We start from the raw sequence: 20345 nt of genomic DNA, 5'->3' as shown, positions 1-20345 counted from the left end.
GGGTCCCCCAATTGACGAGAGGGATGGCTTCAAAGGATATCTGCGATGAAAGGATCTAATTAAACGGGGAGCAGAAATGTCCGTGCTACGATGCCAAGAATTGTCCTCAGGACCAAAACCTTTCCATTTTAATAAGTACTCTAAGTGATGATTCTTGATCCTAGAATCCAGAATATGTTCCACCTCAAATTCATCGTGGTCATCTATTTGTAACGCAGTTGGAGTCTGAAGACTGGATGGTACGGTAGAAGTATAAGGTTTAATTAGAGATACATGTATAGTGGGATGAATCCTATAAGCTGCAGGAAGAGTTAAACATACTGTCATAGGGTTCAAAATTTTATTGATTACAAAAGGTCCAATGTATTGATTTGCCAATTTCTTAGAGGGTACATGGAGTTTTAGATTCTTTACAGATAGTAATACTTTGTCACCCACTTTATATACTGGACTGGGTCTGTGACGTTTATCATAATAAGCTTTCTGGTAATTCTTTGCGTCAGATAAATGTTTTTTTGACTAGGGCTAGTCTTGCTTCTAGTTGTAAAGAATAGTCTTTAGCAGCTGGAGAATTTACATCAGTTTTAGATAGAGTCAAAGTTGTTGGATGATAGCCATAGGTTACATAGAACGGTGTCATCTTTGTTGAAGATGATACTGAATTGTTGTAAGAGAATTCCGCCATTGATAAATAATCTATCCAATCATCTTGCAAATGGGAAATGTAACAACGAAGATATTGTTCTAATGTTTGGTTTAGTTTTTCAGTCATCCCATTGGTTTGGGGATGGAAAGCTGTTGAGTATCTTGGTGTAATTTTTAATAATTTGCATAATGATCTCCAAAAGGATGAGGTGAATTGTGTACCTCTATCTGTTATAATATCAGTGGGTAGTCCATGAAGTTTTACGATGTGATTAAGAAAAACATTAGCTGTAATATAAGCGGAAGGTAACCTTTTTAGAGGTATAAAATGTCCCAACTTTGTTAGATGATCTATTACAACTAATATAGTGTTAAAGTTCCTTGATTTTGGTAGCTCTACAATAAAGTCCATCGAGATCATGGACCAGGGTTTATCCGGAACTGGCAATGGGGTCAACAATCCGATGGGTCCTTTATGATCTATTTTATTTCTAGCACAAATGTCACAGGAATTGACATAATCTTGAATGGTTTGATTCATGTGGGGCCACCAAAAGTTTCTTCTTGTTTTTTCAATGGTTTTTTGTATTCCGGTATGACCAGATAAAGGTTCGTCATGAGTGTGTTTCAATATTTGTTTCCTTAATGAACTGGGTATATACAATTGATTTTTATGATTTATCAAACCAGTATTTAAGTTTTTGTGACAGGATTTAGGTGTATTGGTTTCTTTTTCTTGTGCCCTTTTAATCTCCTCCTCTAGAGGTGTTAGGGCTCCAATAAATTTTTCGATTGGTTCTATTGGAGTCATGGTCTCTTGAGGTGTCATTTCCTGTACTCTGGATAATGCATCAGCCTTGGTATTCAGACTTCCTGGTCGGTAAGTGATCAAGAAATTGAACCTATCTAAAAATAGAGACCATCTTACTTGTCTAGAAGTTAGAGTTTTACTTTTCTTCAAATATTCCAGATTCTTATGATCTGTGAAGATTTTAAATGGTTTTTGTGTACCTTCCAGTAAGTGTCTCCATTGTTCGAGGGATACTTTGATAGCAAGGAGTTCTTTATCTCCTATACTATAATTATTTTCTGCGGGTGTGAATCTTCTTGAATAATAAGCTACAGGAAATAATTCTGATTTGTTATCTACTTGTTGAGATAGAATTGCTCCTATACCTGAACTTGATGCATCTACCTCTAATACATATTGCAGCTCAGGATCTGGCATGTGTAAAATGGGGGCTTTGGAAAATTGCCCTTTTAAGTAGTCAAAAGCTGATTGGGCCTGTTCGGTCCATTTATATCTTTGTTTCTTACTAGTCAACTGAGTTAAGGGCTTTACTATATCAGAAAAGTTTTTTATAAACTTTCGATAGTAGTTGGCAAAGCCAATAAAACGTTGTAGTGCACGAACTGATTTTGGTGTAGGCCATTCTAATACAGATGAAATTTTATCTGGATCCATTTGGATCCTATTAGGAGTTATTATGTATCCCAGAAATTTAATTTTGTTAACATGAAATAAACACTTTTCATGTTTGGCATATAACTTGTGTTCCTTCAATCGCATTAAGACCCAACGTACATGTCTTTCGTGTTCCTCTTCTGTCTTGGAATAAATCAGAATGTCATCTAAATACACTATAACACAAATATCCATTAAATCTCGGAAGATTTCATTAATAAAATGTTGAAAAGTGGCTGGAGCATTGCTCAATCCAAAAGGCATTACATTGTATTGGTATAACCCATATCGAGTCCGAAAAGCGGTCTTCCATTCGTCACCTTTCTTTATTCTGATAAGGTTGTATGCCCCTTTTAAATCTAATTTAGTAAATATTTGTGCTCCTTTTAACCGTTCTATTATCTCTGGTATTAGTGGTAATGGATACCTGTTTTTTATGGTTATAGAGTTTAAAGCCCTGTAGTCAATTATAGGCCTTAGAGTGCCATCTTTGTTTTTTACCAAAAACATGCCTGCAGCAGCAGGGGATGTGGAGTGAGATATAAATCCCTTTCTCAGGTTGTCATCCAAATAGGACCTTAAGTATACTAACTCATCTTGTGATAGAGGATAGATCTTCCCATGCGGTATTGGTGACCCTGGAATGATATCTATAGGGCAATCGAAGCTTCTGTGGGGTGGTAAATTTTCTGCTTCTTTCAAATTGAAGACCTCTGCCAAATCCTGATATATCCCTGGTATCCCTATCTCAGATGATGAAAGAATGCTATGAGGGTAACAGGTGTTCATGCAATACGTTGAGTCTAGATTAAGCTTTGAATGTTCCCAATCTATTTTAGGATTATGTTTTTGCAGCCAACTATATCCTAAAATAATAGTATGTAATGATATGGGGATCACATCAAATGTAATATATTCTGTGTGCCCCTTGTTTATCATTGTGAGCAAAGGTATTGTTTGGTGTGTAATGGGTCCCTTATTTATTAAAGTACCATCAATTGATTTGACAAACACAGGGTTCTGCTTGCAAACCAGAGGAATTTTATTATTTACAATATATACAGAATCAATATAGTTCCCAGATGCACCTGAGTCAATCAATGCCGTGGAGTGTATATTTTCCTGATCCCACTGCAAAGAGAGAGGTAAAGTCAATTGCATTGTATCTGAGATATGATATATGTTTTGATAACCTGTTTTCTTACCCTTCTTTTGTCTTTGTAATGAAGGACAGCTTGAGACGTTATGTTCTTTTTGTCCACAGTATAAACATAAGTTTTCTAATCTTCTTCTCATTTTTTCCTCATTACTTAGTGGCCCCTTGATAGTGCCTATCTCCATAGGGGTTACACTACCTTGATGTTTCTCAGATGTTGTAGTGTAAGTAATCTGGCGCCTAGGTATTGTGTCTGAAGTAAATCTCTCTGCTCGCCGTTCCCTGAGTCTTCTATCTATGGATGTGCTTAATTTTATAAGTGCTGGAAGAGTATCAGGCATTTCCTGGCGAGACAGTTCATCCTTAAGGTTTTCAGATAGGCCCAGCCTAAACTGATTTTTAAGGCTAACTTGGTTCCATAGTGAGTCTGTTGCCCACATTTGAAATTCAGTTGTGTACTCCTCCACCGTGCGCTTACCCTGTTTGAGTGCGCGTAGTTTAGATTCTGCAGTGATTTGTGTATCTGTGTCTTCATATAAATTAGACATAGCTTGAAAGAAATCCTGTAGTGACTCCAAAATTGGGTCATTATTTTCATAAAACCTGTTAGCCCAGGTCCTAGGCTCTCCTTGTAAAAAAGAAATAGTGGTGCAAACCCTGATGCGGTCTGAATAATATGTGCGGGGTCTCATGGTGAAAAGAAGTTTACAAGCAGTCTTGAAATCTCTGAATTCATGTCTTTTGCCAGTGAAAGGTTGAGGATATTGAATATGGGGTTCGGGTACTTCAGTACTTTTATGAGACATATATTCTTTAACAATAGCTTTTAATGCGGTATTATCTGCTTGTACTTCTGTTAAACCTTGTGCAAGATAATCTAATTTTCTTTGTATGTTAGAGAACTCAGTTTTAATTTCATTTGCATCCATGATATTAAAGTTTTGTTTACCAGTAACAAACCCTTAGAACACTGTGGCCTGAAAATTATGTGATGTCCTGTTTTATGCAGGAACTTTTGCAGTGTTATTGAATTAAGGGTTTGTTGCTCTTTTAATGAATAAAACAGGCAGTATGATTTGAACTACCTGTTAGATCACTGGTGAGACTTTTACTGGTAGAAAACTTCATAGACGCCAAATAGAGGCAAGGAATAGGTAGAAACAATTGTTGCAATATAAGTAAGGAACATAAATCAAACAGTTCTGAGTAAATGATAAAAGAAATATGTATTTTGATACACTTTGTGAAAGCGTCAGTAATTGATTCTTGTTGTAGCAATGTTCAGATATGGCTTCACGCACTCACACACTCTTTCATAAAATATATACATCACAGACAGGCTATGGTAATAACCGGAAGATTCAGCAAGGTAATGCGGATAGTTTCCAGAGAGTAACAACGTAAGAACAATCCTTTGTAAATGGATTAAATATTACCTTAAGTTTGAAGGGATCGGTTTTACCTCTGTGACCGGTAAATAGCTTCAGTGAGAGTGCGGCTTCCAGACGCTGCAAGTAGTTCCGGTGCTCCTTGATTCAGTTTGTTTGTTAAATTAGAATTCCGGAAGAATGAGTAAATACTTTGAAAGTAAAATGTGCAACAAAAGATTCTAACTTACTACTCCTGTTTAGAGAGAAAGAAGTTAAAGCAAGTTAGGAATTTTCAGAGTAGAATCACAGCAATAGGGATGCGGTCAAATAAGCTGCAAAGGGAAAACAATTTTCAGGCAATGAATGATGGTTCAGGTGTGCCTGATATAGGGTGGAGGAAAGGTAGGCGGGATATACCTTAAAGGTATATCACAAATCCGCCTCCCAGTTATCTACTCCTGGGATGTGAATTGCAGATAGGTGGCAGGAGTGATCCTCCGCCCATTTGATGATCTTGGATACCTCTCTCATCGCCAAGGAACTCTTTGTTCCCCCCTGATGATTGATGTACACTACAGTCGTCATGTTGTCCGACTGAAATCTTATGAATCTGGCCTTCGCTAGTTGAGGCCAAGCCAGGAGCGCATTGAATATCGCTCTCAGTTCCAAAATGTTTATCGGGAGAAGAGACTCTTCCCGAGACCATAGACCCTGAGCTTTCAGGAGTCCCAGACCGCGCCCCAGCCTAAGAGACTGTTGTCGGTCGTGACAATGACCCACTCTAGCCTGCGAAAACTCGTTCCCTGAGACAGGTGATCTTGAGTCAACCACCAGCGGAGTGAGTCTCTGGTTAACTGGTCTACTTGAATCTGGGGAGACAAGTCTGCATAATCCCCATTCCATTGTTTGAGCATGCACAGTTGTAATGGTCTTAGATGAATTTGAGCAAAAGGAACCACGTCCATTGCTGCAACCATTAATCCTATTACCTCCATGCACTGAGCTATGGAAGGCTGAGGAATAGATTGAAGAACTTGACAAGCGTTTAGAAGCTTTAACTTTCTGACCTCTGTCAGGAAAATCTTCATTTCTACAGAATCTATTATTTTTCCTAGAAAAGGAACCCTTGTGGATGGGGACAGGGAACTCTTTTCTATGTTCACCTTCCACCCGTGAGACCTGAGAAAGGCTAAAACAATGTTTGTATGAGCCTTTGCTTTGGAAAGGGATGACGCTTGGATTAGAATGTCGTCTAGGTAAGGTGCTACAGAAATGCCCCTCAGCCTTAGAACCGCTAGAAGGGACCCTAGTACCTTTGTGAAAATTCTGGGAGCAGTGGCTAAACCGAACGGAAGAGCCACGAACTGGTAATGTTTGTCCAGAAAGGCGAACCTTAGGAACTGATGGTGATCTTTGTGGATAGGAATATGCAGGTAGGCATCCTTTAAGTCCACGGTAGTCATATATTGACCCTCCTGGATTGTTGGTAAGATCGTCCGAATGGTTTCCATTTTGAATGATGGAACTCTGAGGAATTTGTTTAGGATTTTTAAATCCAGAATTGGCCTGAAAGTTCCTTCTTTTTTGGGAACTACAAACAGGTTTGAGTAAAAACCCAGACCTTGTTCCGCTGTTGGAACTGGGTGTATCACTCCCATTTTTAATAGGTCTCCTACGCAATGTAAGAATGCCTGTCTCTTCATCTGGTCTGAAGATAAGCGAGACATGTTAAACCTTCCCCTTGGAGGGAGTTCCTTGAATTCTAGAAGATACCCCTGAGAGACTATTTCTAGTGCCCAGGAATCCGGAACATCTCTTGCCCAGGCCTGAGCAAAGAGAGAAAGTCTGCCCCCTACTAGATCCGGTCCCGGATCGGGGGCTACCCCTTCATGCTGTCTTGGTAGCAGCAGCAGGCTTCTTGGCCTGTTTACCCTTGTTCCAGCCTTGCAATGGTTTCCATGCTGGTTTAGGCTGGGAAGTGTTACGCTCTTGTCTAGAGGCTGCAGAGTCAGTAGACGGTCCGTTCCTGAAATTGCGAAAGGAACGAAAATTAGATTTATTCTTAGCCTTGAAAGGCCTATCCTGAGGGAGGGCATGGCCCTTTCCCTCAGTGATGTCTGAAATAATTTCCTTCCATTCCGGCCTGAAAAGGGTCTTACCCTTGAAAGGAATATTAAGCAATTTTGTTTTGGACGACACATCCGCCGACCAAGATTTTAGCCAAAGCGCTCTGCGCGCCACTATTGCAAAACCTGAATTTTTCGCCGCTAATTTAGCCAATTGAAAAGCGCCATCCAAAATAAAGGAATTAGCCAACTTTAGTGCGTGAATTCTGTCCATGACTTCATCATATGGAGTCTCCTTTTGGAGCGAATTTTCCAGTTCCTCGAACCAAAAAGACGCTGCCGTGGTGACAGGAATAATGCACGAAATTGGTTGAAGAAGGAAACCTTGCTGAACAAATATCTTTTTAAGCAATCCTTCCAATTTTTTATCCATAGGATCTTTGAAAGCGCAACTGTCCTCAATGGGAATAGTTGTGCGCTTGGCCAACGTAGAAACTGCCCCCTCAACCTTAGGGACTGTTTGCCATGCGTCCCTTCTGGGGTCGACAATGGGGAACATTTTCTTAAATATAGGAGGTGGGACAAAAGGTATACCTGGTTTCTCCCACTCCTTGGACACTATGTCCGCCACCCTCTTGGGTATCGGAAAGGCATCAGCGTGCACAGGGACCTCTAAGAATTTGTCCATTTTGCACAATTTCTCTGGGATCACCAAAGAATCACAATCATCAAGAGTAGTTAGCACCTCCTTAAGCAGGGCGCGGAGATGTTCTAACTTAAATTTAAATGCCACGATATCAGGTTCTGCCTGCTGAGAAACTTTTCCTGAATCAGAAATTTCTCCCTCAGACAGACCCTCCCTAACTGCCAATTCAGACTGGTGTGAGGGTATAACAGATAAATTATCGTCAGCGCCCACTTGCTCATCCTCTGTATTTAAAACTGAGCAATCACGCTTTCTGGGAAATGCTGGCAGTTTGGATAAAAAATTTGCTATAGAATTATCCATTACTGCAGTTAATTGCTGCATAGTAACAAGCATTGGCGCGCTAGATGTACTAGGTATCGCCTGCGCGGGCAAAACTGGTATTGACACAGAAGGGGAGGATGATGAACTATCCCCACAACCTTCATTTGAAGAATCATCTTGGGCAACCTTATTAAATGTGACAGTACTGTCCTTACTTTGTTTGGACGCCATGGCACAATTTGAACATACATTTAAAGGGGGAACCACCTTGGCCTCCATACACACAGAACATATGCTATCTGAAGGTATAGACATGTTAGACAGACTTTGGCAGGCTATTAATGCAATAAAACCGTTTTTAAACAAAACCGTTACTGTCTCTTTAAATAATAAAAAGAACACACTTTATTTCTGAATGTCTGAAAAACTATGAAGTAATTATACGATCTTAACAAAATTTGCACCCTAGTGTCTTAATGCTTTGAAAGTATTGCACACAAAATTTCAAGTCTCTAACCCCTTAAATGAGCAAACCGGAGCTAATTGTTCAAATTACCAGTTTAAACCCACTACAGTCCCTGCCACAGCCTTTGCTGCGGCTTTTACCTTCCTTGGGGGTTATTCAATACAGAAATAAGCCTTCTGAATCCGTTTTTATGGCCACAGGACCCTCTCACATGAAGCTGCATGCACTGCTTCTAGAAGTAACTGCGCAACAGAGGCGCGAAAATGAGGCCTCCTCCCTCTGCATACCAGAGTGAAGGGGCCTTCCTGACTAGATTAGGTGCCTAAACAACTGCCAGGCGTAATAAAAACGTTCCCAAAAGTGTTTCTAAGTCACAAAACACTCCAAAAATCATATAAGTACTATATAAATCAATCGATTTAGCCCACAATAGTGTCAAACCAGTATAGAGCCCATTTATAAGCCTTCATTCTGTTATGAGTCTAAGAAAATGGCTTACCGATCCCATAAGGGAAATGACAGTCTTCTAGCATTACTATGTCTTGTTAGAAAAGAGACTAGTCATACCTGGAGCAGAAAAGTCTGCAAACTGTTCCCCCCAACTGAAGTTCTCTGGTTTCAACAGTCCTGCGTGGGAACAGCAATGGATTTTAGTTATTGTTGCTAAAATCATACTCCTCTTTTAACAGAACTCTTCATCACTTTCTGTTGTAGAGTAAATAGTACAAACCGGCACTATTTTAAAATAACAAACTCTTGATAGAAGAAATAAAACTACAACTAACACCACAAACTCTTTACCATCCCCGTGGAGATGCTACTTGTTCAGAGCAGGCAAAGAGAATGACTGGGGGGCGGAGCCAGAGGGGGGACTATATGGACAGCTCTTGCTGTGTGCTCTCTTTGCCATTTCCTGTAGGGGAAGAGAATATCCCACAAGTAAGGATGAAGCTGTGGACCGGACACACCAATGTAGGAGAAAGTCTTTTATTCTTTACATGATGTTTCGGGAAAACTCTCCCCTTCCTCAGACAGTGTATAACAGTGACAGTGAAACATTTAAGTGGTATAAACCCCACACACAACTCAAAAAAACTCCAATTTGGTTACTATGGTAGCATCTTAACTAAACAAATATGTATAGTATAATAAGTATACATCAAAATCAGTAATAAGCATGTTGATCCCATAATATTATTTTCATCCAATGTGGAAATAAGTTGTGTATAACAGTGTAAGTGTAATATAAACAGTGTATAAATTAAAGATTTGGGGCTTCAGGTATTGATTAAAAGGACAGTAAACACCAAGGGGCATATTTTTCAAGCTCCGTAATGAACTTGACGCCCAGTGTTTTTCTGGCGAGCCTTCAGGGTCGCCGGAAACACAGGTTATGAAGCAACGGTCTAAAGACCGCTGCTCCATAACCTGTCCATCTGCTCTGAGGCGGCGGACAGACATCACAAGAAATTAACCCTAATCTAAATTAAACTACCAATAGCCCTTAAAAGGGCCTTTTGTAGGGCAATGCCCTAAGTTAAACAGCTCTTTTACATTAAAAAACTACTATGTCCCCCCTAATCCCTTATCTTATATGAAACACATGAACTAACACCCTCTAGCTGTTAAAACTGTCAAATGCATTCACATAAGAGGCGGCCTTCAAGGGCATAGAAATTAGCATATGAGGATATCAAACTTTAGGTCCTTTATTTGTGAAATTAGGTATGTTAACACTAAGCTTGACATAGTGTGTATTGAGACTAACAATGCGTGTTGAAGCAAGTACTAAAATATTTTTATAGATCCATGTCTGTATGTGGCTGAACATACAATTTAGTATCTGAGATAAATGCAATTTGCATGTCAGGGGCGGTTCTACACAGGGGCCTGCAGGGGCCAGTGCCCCTGTAAAAATGTCCCTGGCCCCCCCTGTGGCCCCCCCTGAGCTGACTGACTGCGGTGGGGAGCCTAACTCAGGTAGGACTGTCTGTGTCAAAGAAAGTATAGCAAGCCAAGCAGGAAAACAAAAACATAGATCGCTACGTTATTAACACTTAACAGCTAGAACAGACAGGCAGGAGAGGGCAGACATCTACACTTTATTATTTGTAAAAACACAGTGACTTCCAAAGTTCCCATTAGTGTGTAAGTTTCTGGTGTCGGTTGTTTTACTCCCAGTGGGAGTAAAACTTAACCGACGACACCAGAAAGTTAACTTACACTAATGGGAACTTTGGAAGTGTCACTGTGTTTTCTCTCACTGACTGAGACTATTTCTTTATGTTATGTCCTGCTGCGAAAGCGCATTGGAAGAAGTGTCACATTAAGAGCCTGGAAACAGCTGCAAGTATCAGAGTTGGACCCAAGCCACTGGTATCACTTATGGTTGAGGGCATCCCAGCTTCTGCATTGCTAGACACTGGATCCCAGGTGACCATTATCTTCAGATCATTTAATGATGCTCACCTACGTCACTTACCTATTGCCACAGCTAAAGATGTCAGTTTATGGGGGCTAGGTTCACAAGCCTGTACAGTAGAAGGAGTAGTCAGAGTGCAGATTGTCATCCCACAACTGAACACTGGAAAGACTTGCTCCATGGATGTGGAGGCTCTGTTGTGCCCTACCCCTAAACAATCAAGTTTCTCCATTCTCCTGGGAACCAACACTAGAATGGTTCGAAACTTGTTTAGATCCTACTTGCAAGAGGTAGGAAATGTATCCATTAATCAGATGGCTGAATTGGAGCCTGCCCTAAGACACGAATGTCACAAATTACCTCAAGAATCCCTTACTGGGCCATTATTGGGGCCCCCAGCCTTTGACTTTACGACCTGGAGAAATGAAATCTGTTAAAGCTGTACCCACCTTACAGGATGGTATGATTAATTGTGCACAGATCTATTGTGTAGAATCTATTCCTGAAGAGGACATTCGAAAGGGCTGGATGATTATGCCTGAAGTCAAGGATTGGTAGAAAGGCACAACAGGCATTTTTGCAGTAACTGTCTGTAATCTGTCCCCAAGAGATGTGCATATTGATCATTGTCAAGAATTGGGAATCCTTCACCTCTTAGAGGAAATAACCCCAATTTCTGCCCTTCCCATAGAACCACAAACTTCAAAAAACTCCAGCCACCATATCAATTTAAAAGACCTTTATTTTCTTATCCTGGGTCCAAACATACAACGTTTCAAGCCAATGTGGCTCTTAGTCATGTACATCTTAATTATACAGGTTCATGCTTTTTATACCCTCACCTGTTAATTATTCATCAACTGTTCATTAACCCATTGTGTGAAAAAACATGTATTGCAACATGCAATAGTGACACCTGTTGGTTGTAAAATATAGTACACTCTTTTTTACTTTTGATGTCTCTTTGTTTTTCAATAGAATGGGTGAACAGTGTACATATCATTTAAAATATCAACATAAAACCTATATACAATATTAAAAGAGGAGCATAAAATCCAAACATCCACAATGTCTGCACAGTCTACAGAGTATATTTACATCAATCAAGATTTATTCCTTTGCAGAGTGTATTTTTTCATTGAGAAAATTTCTTTCACTTTAATTGATTCATTTATCCTTTATTTTACCATTATAACACCCTGTTATTCACAAGCCATTTTTAAGCGCCCTTGATCAACCAGAAAATATACAAACAATCCTAACCTTCTCCCTGTGTGATTTTCTTTAGTAAAATAGACTCCAATCAAAGTCTTTATTAAGGCCCTTGGGGATAAGGCAATCCAGTTTGTGAATCCAGAACATCTCCCTAACTTTTAGGAGATGCTCTCTATCGCCCCCCCTCCTTGGTTTCATCACCTGGTCTATGACTAAGAATCTAAGCTGACTTATGTTATGACCTGCAGAGAGGAAGTGAGAGGATACTGGTGCTTCTTTGTTATTACACCTTATGTTAGATTTGTGTTCCGTTATCCTCTCCCTTACCTCTCTGCAGGTCTCGCCAATATAAATAAATCCACACGGACATTTAATCATGTAAATAGCATATGTTGCTCTACATGTAAAATGTTTGTTTATTGTAAACTTCCTACCACTCGTAGGATGGTAGAAGTATTTGCCTTTTATCATTGAGCTGCAATGGCTACAATTTAAACATGGATAGCAGCCATTATTGCTACTACCAATTGTTGATTGTATACTTCTCTTTCCAGGGCCTATGTCTGTGTGTATGATCCAATCCCTAATTCTTTTATTTCTCTTGTACGCAATCATTGGTTCTTTTTTAAATTCTTCCACCTGTGGATTGCATTCCCTAATAATGTGCCAATGTTTTTTTAAGATACTTGCAATCTTTCCACTCAATCTATTATGCTGCGTTACAAATATCATGTTGTTCTCATTTCTTTTGTCTGTCTGTTTTTGGCTCTGTCCTAAACCCACCTCCACATTCACAAGCTGTTCTGTTATTAATTTTTCTGGGTAGTTCCTAGTAATGAACTTATTAGCCATTTCTCCCAGTCTCTGTTTACACTTGCTACTATCTGAGACAATCCTCTTCACTCTAGTGAACTGACTCTTGGGTATTGCTCTGAACACACTTTCTGGGTGGCAACTGCCATACTGCAGCAAATTGTTCTTATCAGTTTTTTTTGTGTACAGGTCAGTCTCCAAGAAACCTTTATCCTTATATACATAAGTATCCAAATACTCTACTCCTACCTCGCTCATATTTAAACTGAACTTCAATCCATTCACTGAATAGAACCAGCAGTCAACTCCTCAGGAGAATTGGAGTTTGATTTTGAAGACTCAAGTTTACCATTTGAATGGAAAGAGAGATTGCTTAAAGCTCTAAAAACCAGAAGAGGAGTCTTCTCAACTAAAGACATGGATGTAGGGTGTTGCAGGAGTGCACAACACACCATAAGATTGACGGACTCTGCTCCCTTTCGTGAGAGGTCTCGACGTATAGAACCACGAGATGTGGAGGATGTGAGAAACGTCTTGCAAGAAATGGAAGATACTGGCATTATCAAAGAATCTAGAAGTCCCTATGCTTCTCTCATTGTAGTGGTGAGGAAAAAGAATGACTCTGTGCGATTGTGTATAGACTATCGAACTTTAAATAAACTAACAATTCCTGACCAGTATACACTACCCCGAATAGAAGATCTACTGAATGCTCTATCTGGTAGCAAATGGTTTAGTGTATTGGATCTCCGCTCTGGATATTATCAAGTTCCCATGAAAAAAGAAGACCAAGAGAAAACAGCATTCATCTGCCCTTTGGGTTTCTACCAGTTTACCCGTATGCCACAAGGGATTACCGGGGCCCCAGCAACTTTCTAGAGATTAATGGAAAAGACCCTTGGGGACCTTAGTCCAAGAGAGTGCCTTGTTTATCTGGATGATATAATAATTTTTGGAAGAACCCCTGAAGAACATGAAAATTGGTTGCTGAGGGTGTTAGATCGATTGCAAGCTGAAGGTCTGAAGTTAACAGTTGACAAATGCAAATTTGCAAGAAGCTCAGTGACTTATGTTGGACATATTGTTTCTGCAGAAGGTGTGGCCACAGACCCAGCAAAAATAGAAGCAGTGGTAAATTGGCCAAGACCAAAGAATATTGAAGAGCTACGTTCATTCTTGGGGTTCTGCGGTTACTACCATAGTTTTGTAGAAGGTTATTCTAAGATAGCCAGAAGTCTTCACAATCTTCTGAAATTGGAGCCTGGAGAGAATGCCAAGCAGAAGAGCCTGCATTCCAAGAAACCCATAGGAGATAAGTAGACTAATTCCTTTGAAGAGGCTTTTCAGCTACTTAAAAGTAAGATGACTGAAGCTCCTGTACTGGCATATGCAGATCTTGAGAAACCATTTGTGCTTCATGTTGATGCCAGCATGGAAGGGCTTGGAGGCATTCTCCACCAGGCACATCCTGAGGGGCTGAGGCCTGTTGCCTACATTAGTCGGAGCTTGTCTAAAGCTGAAAAGAATTACCCAGTGCATAAACTAGAATTTCTGGCATTGAAGTGGGCTATTGTAGATAAACTACATGATTACCTGTATGGTGCAGATTTTGAGGTGAGGACCAACAACAATCCCCTCATCTATATCTTGACCAGAGCTAAACTAGATGCCACTGGACATCGCTGGCTTGCAGCTTTGTCCAACTGTAGCTTCTCACTGAAATACAAGCCTGGATCTACTAATGTGGGAGCTGATGCTTTATCTCGGAGACCTGGACATCCTCCAGAGACAGATAAAGAAGATTGGATTGAAATTCCTGGCCCTGGAGTAAGGGCATTGTGTCAGACCTCTATCACTGAAGATGGGTGGGTTAACTTTTCTGAATTGAGATGCATCGACTCACTCAGTTGTAGTGCTGAGGCAGTTCCAGAGGCTATGTGTTACCCAGTTAACCTGCCCCAGTGGACAAGCATCAGTAGTGAGGATAAACAACAAACTCAAGCTCAAGACCCAACAGTGGGCCCATTATTAAAAGCTGTTAAGAATGGGTGCCAAAAATACTTGAACTGTTTACCTGCTGAGTTGCAACAACTATTCAAGAGAGAATGGAGCCGTTTCTGTATTGAGATGGGACTTCTCTATAGGCTCATTCAATATCATGATCACCCAGGACGAAGACAGTTGGTATTACCAGAAAAGTATAAAGGAATGGTACTAAGATCCTTGCATGACCAACATGGACACCTGGGGGTGGACAAAACTTTTGGATTGGTACAAGATTGTTTCTTCTGGCCAAAAATGAGAGAGTCTGTGGAGAGGCATTGTCTTAATTGCCGAAGGTGTATTCAGAGGAAAACTCTACCTACCCGAGCTGCGCCAATGGGCCACCTAAAGAGCTCTGGCCCCATGGATCTAATCTGTATGGATTTTCTGTGTATTGAGACTGATTCAGCAGGAGTAGGAAATGTTCTGGTAGTGACTGATCATTTCACCAGGTATGCTCAAGCTTACCCTACTAAAGACCAGAAAGCCACCATAGTTGCCAAAGTGCTATGGCAGAAGTTTTTCACTCACTACGGGTTACCTAGCCGAATTCATTCTGATCAGGGTCGTGACTTTGAAAGCCGACTCATAAAAGAACTTTTGAAACTGCTAAACATTGAAAAGTCCAGAACTACTCCTTACCATCCTGAAGCGGATGCTCTTCCTGAAAGGTTCAACCGTACCCTGTTGGACATGTTAGGGACCCTTAACGATACAGAGAAAAGAACCTGGAGTAGGCATGTTGAAGCCATGGTTCACGCATACAATTGTACAAGACATGAATCTACAGGATATTCTCCTTATTACTTGGTTTTTGGTCGAGAAGCAAGACTTCCAATAGATCTTCAGTTTGATGTCTCTTCTGATGGAATGGCCCATGTCCCCCATTACCAGTATGTTTGCAACTTGAAACAGAGTCTACAAAGAGCCTATGACCTGGCAGAGAAGGCTAGTTCCCGGATTAACGAAAATAACAAAAGACGTTATGATGCTAAAGTCAGGCATAGTGAGATTCAGCCAGGAGATAACATAATTTATGCTTACCTGATAAATTTATTTCTCTTGTAGTGTAGTCAGTCCACGGGTCATCCATTACTTATGGAATATATCTCTTCCTAACAGGAAGCTGCAAGAGGATCACCCAAGCAGAGCTGCTATATAGCTCCTCCCCTCACATGTCATATTCAGTCATTCGACCAAAGCAGACGAGAAAGGAGAAACCATAGGGTGCAGTGGTGACTGGAGTTTAATTAAAATTTAGATCTGCCTTAAAGACAGGGCGGGCCGTGGACTGACTACACTACAAGAGAAATAAATTTATCAGGTAAGCATAAATTATGTTTTCTCTTGTTAAGTGTAGTCAGTCCACAGGTCATCCATTACTTATGGAATACCAATACCCAAGCTAAAGTACACGGATGAAGGGAGGGACAAGGCAGGAACATTAAACAGAAGGAACCACTGCCTGAAGTACCTTTCTCCCAAAAATAGCCTCCGAAGAAGCAAAAGTGTCAAATTTGTAAAATTTTGAAAAAGTGTGAAGTGAAGACCAAGTCGCAGCCTTGCAAATCTGTTCAACAGAGGCCTCATTTTTAAAGGCCCAGGTGGAAGCCACAGCTCTAGTAGAATGAGCTGTAATCCTTTCAGGAGGCTGCTGTCCAGCAGTCTCATAGGCTAAACGTATTATGCTACGAAGCCAAAAAGAGAGAGAGGTAGCCGAAGCCTTTTGACCTCTTCTCTGTCCAGAGTAAACGACAAACAGGGAAGAAGTTTGACGAAAATCTTTAGTTGCCTGCAAATAGAACTTCAGGGCACGGACTACGTCCAGATTATGCAAAAGTCGTTCCTTCTTTGAAGAAGGGTTAGGACACAGTGATGGAACAACAATCTCTTGATTGATATTCCTGTTAGTAACTACCTTAGGTAAGAACCCAGGTTTAGTACGCAGAACTACCTTGTCTGAATGAAAAATCAGATAAGGAGAATCACAATGTAAGGCAGATAACTCAGAGACTCTTCGAGCCGAGGAAATAGCCATCAAAAACAGAACCTTCCAGGATAACAGCTTGATATCAATGGAATGAAGGGGTTCAAATGGAACGCCTTGAAGAACGTTAAGAACTAAGTTTAAGCTCCACGGCGGAGCAACAGTCTTAAACACAGGCTTAATCCTAGCTAAAGCCTGACAAAAAGCCTGAACGTCTGGAACTTCAGCCAGACATTTGTGTAGAAGAATAGACAGAGCAGAAATCTGTCCCTTTAACGAACTAGCAGATAAGCCCTTTTCTAAACCCTCTTGTAGAAAGGACAATATCCTAGGAATCCTAACCTTACTCCATGAGTAACTCTTGGATTCGCACCAATATAAATATTTACACCATATCTTATGGTAAATTTTTCTGGTAACAGGCTTCCTAGCCTGTATTAAGGTATCAATAACCGACTCCGAGAAGCCACGCTTTGATAGAATCAAGCGTTCAATCTCCATGCAGTCAGCCTCAGAGAAATTAGATTTGGATGGTTGAAAGGACCCTGAATTAGAAGGTCCTGTCTCAGAGGCAGAGACCACGGTGGACAGGACGACATGTCACCTAGGTCTGCATACCAGGTCCTGCGTGGCCACGCAGGCGCTATCAGAATCACCGAAGCTCTCTCCTGTTTGATCTTGGCAATCAAACAAGGAAGCATCGGGAATGGTGGAAACACATAAGCCATGTTGAAGACCCAAGGGGCTGTCAGAGCATCTATCAGCACCGCTCCCGGGTCCCTGGACCTGGATCCGTAACAAGGAAGCTTGGCGTTCTGGCGAGACGCCATGAGATCCAGATCTGGTTTGCCCCAACGATGAATCAGTTGAGCAAAGACCTCCGGATGAAGTTCCCACTCCCCCGGATGAAAAGTCTGGCGACTTAGAAAATCCGCCTCCCAGTTCTCCACGCCTGGGATGTAAATCGCTGACAGGTGGCAAGAGTGAGACTCTGCCCAGCGAATTATCTTTGAGACTTCCAACATCGCTAGGGAACTTCTGGTTCCCCCTTGATGGTTGATGTAAGCCACAGTCGTGATGTTGTCCGACTGAAATCTGATGAACCTTAGAGTTGCTAACTGAGGCCAAGCTAGGAGAGCATTGAATATTGCTCTTAATTCCAGAATATTTATTGGGAGGAGTTTCTCCTCCTGAGTCCATAATCCCTGAGCCTTCAGGGAGTTCCAGACTGCGCCCCAGCACTGCGCCCCAGCCTAGAAGGCTGGCGTCTGTTGTTACAATCGTCCAATCTGGCCTGCGAAAGGTCATCCCCTTGGACAGATGTGGCCGAGAAAGCCACCATAGAAGAGAATCTCTGGTCTCTTGATCCAGATTTAGTAGGGGGGACAAATCTGAGTAATCCCCGTTCCACTGACTTAGCATGCACAATTGCAGCGGTCTGAGATGCAGGTGCGCAAATGGTACTATGTCCATTGCCGCTACCATTAAGCCGATTACCTCCATGCACTGAGCTACTGACGGGTGTGGAATGAAATGAAGGACACGGCAAGCATTTAGAAGTTTTGATAACCTGGCCTCTGTCAGGTAAATTTTCATCTCTACAGAATCTATAAGAGTCCCTAGAAAGGGAACCCTTGTAAGTGGTAATAGAGAACTCTTTTCCACGTTCACCTTCCACCCATGCGACCTCAGAAATGCCAGAACTATCTCTGTATGAGACTTGGCAGTTTGAAAACTTGACGCTTGTATCAGAATGTCGTCTAGGTACGGAGTCACCGCTATGCCTCGCGGTCTTAGTACCGCCAGAAGTGAGCCCAGAACTTTTGTAAAGATTCTTGGAGCCGTAGCTAATCCGAAGGGAAGAGCTACAAACTGGTAATGCCTGTCTAGGAAAGCAAATCTTAGGTACCGATAATGATCCTTGTGAATCCGTATGTGAAGGTAGGCATCCTTTAAGTCCACTGTGGTCATGTACTGACCCTCTTGGATCATGGGAAGGATGGTTCGAATAGTTTCCACTTTGAATGATGGAACTCTTAGGAATTTGTTTAGGATTTTTAAGTCCAAGATTGGTCTGAAGGTTCCCTCTTTCTTGGGAACCACAAATAGATTTGAATAGAATCCTTGCCCGTGTTCCGTCCGCGGAACTGGGTGGATCACCCCCATTAGTAAGAGGTCTTGTACACAGCGTAGAAACGCCTCTTTCTTTATTTGGTTTGCTGATAACCTTGAAAGATGAAATCTCCCTCGTGGAGGAGAAGTTTTGAAGTCCAGGAGATATCCCTGAGATATGATCTCCAACGCCCAGGGATCCTGGACATCTCTTGCCCAAGCCTGGGCGAAGAGAGAAAGTCTGCCCCCCACTAGATCCGTTTCCGGATAGGGGGCCCTCTCTTCATGCTGTCTTAGGGGCAGCAGCAGGTTTCTTGGCCTGTTTGCCCTTGTTCCAGGACTGGTTAACTTTCCAGCCCTGCCTGTAACGAGCAACAGCTCCTTCCTGTTTTGGAGCGGAGAAAGTTGATGCTGCTCCTGCCTTGAAGTTACGAAAGGCACGAAAATTAGACTGTTTGGCCTTTGATTTGGCCCTGTCCTGAGGTAGAGCATGGCCCTTACCTCCCGTAATGTCAGCTATAATTTCTTTCAAGCCGGGCCCGAATAAGGTCTGCCCTTTGAAAGGAATATTAAGCAATTTAGATTTAGAAGTCACGTCAGCTGACCAGGATTTAAGCCATAGCGCTCTGCGCGCTTGGATGGCGAATCCGGAGTTCTTAGCCGTAAGTTTGGTTAAATGTACAACGGCATCAGAAACAAATGCGTTAGCTAGCTTAAGTGCTTTAAGCTTGTTCATAATTTCATCCAATGGAGCTGTGCGAATGGCCTCTTCCAGAGACTCAAACCAGAATGCCGCCGCAGCAGTGACAGGCGCAATGCATGCAAGGGGCTGTAAGATAAAACCTTGTTGAACAAACATTTTCTTAAGGTAACCCTCTAATTTCTTATCCATTGGATCTGAAAAGGCACAACTATCCTCCACCGGGATAGTGGTACGCTTAGCTAAAGTAGAAACTGCTCCCTCCACCTTAGGGACCGTCTGCCATAAGTCTCGTGTGGTGGCGTCTATAGGAAACATTTTCCTAAATATGGGAGGAGGGGAAAAAGGCACACCAGGTCTATCCCACTCCTTGCTAATAATCTCTGTAAGCCTTTTAGGTATAGGAAACACGTCAGTACACACCGGTACCGCATAGTATCTATCCAACCTACATAATTTTTCTGGAATTGCAACCGTGTTACAATCATTCAGAGCCGCTAATACCTCCCCTAGCAATATGCGGAGGTTCTCAAGCTTAAATTTAAAATTAGAAATCTCTGAATCCAGTCTCCCTGGATCAGATCCGTCACCCACAGAATGAAGCTCTCCGTCTTCATGTTCTGCAAACTGTGACGCAGTATCTGACATGGCTCTCACCTCATCCGCACGCTCTGTCCTTAACCCAGAGCTATCGCGCTTGCCTCTTAATTCTGGCAATTTAGATAATACTTCTGTCATAACAGTAGCCATGTCCTGCAAAGTGATTTGTAAGGGCCTCCCTGATGTACTCGGCGCCACAAAATCACGCACCTCCTGAGCAGGAGGCGAAGGTACTGACACGTGAGGAGAGTTAGTCGGCATAACTTCCCCCTCGTTGTCTGGTGATAATTTCTTTACATGTAAAGATTGACTTTT

The sequence above is a fragment of the Bombina bombina genome, chromosome 1 (assembly GCF_027579735.1).
Source record: "Bombina bombina isolate aBomBom1 chromosome 1, aBomBom1.pri, whole genome shotgun sequence".
Taxonomy (NCBI): Eukaryota; Metazoa; Chordata; class Amphibia; order Anura; family Bombinatoridae; genus Bombina; species Bombina bombina.
Note: the sequence above shows the minus strand (reverse complement) of the source record.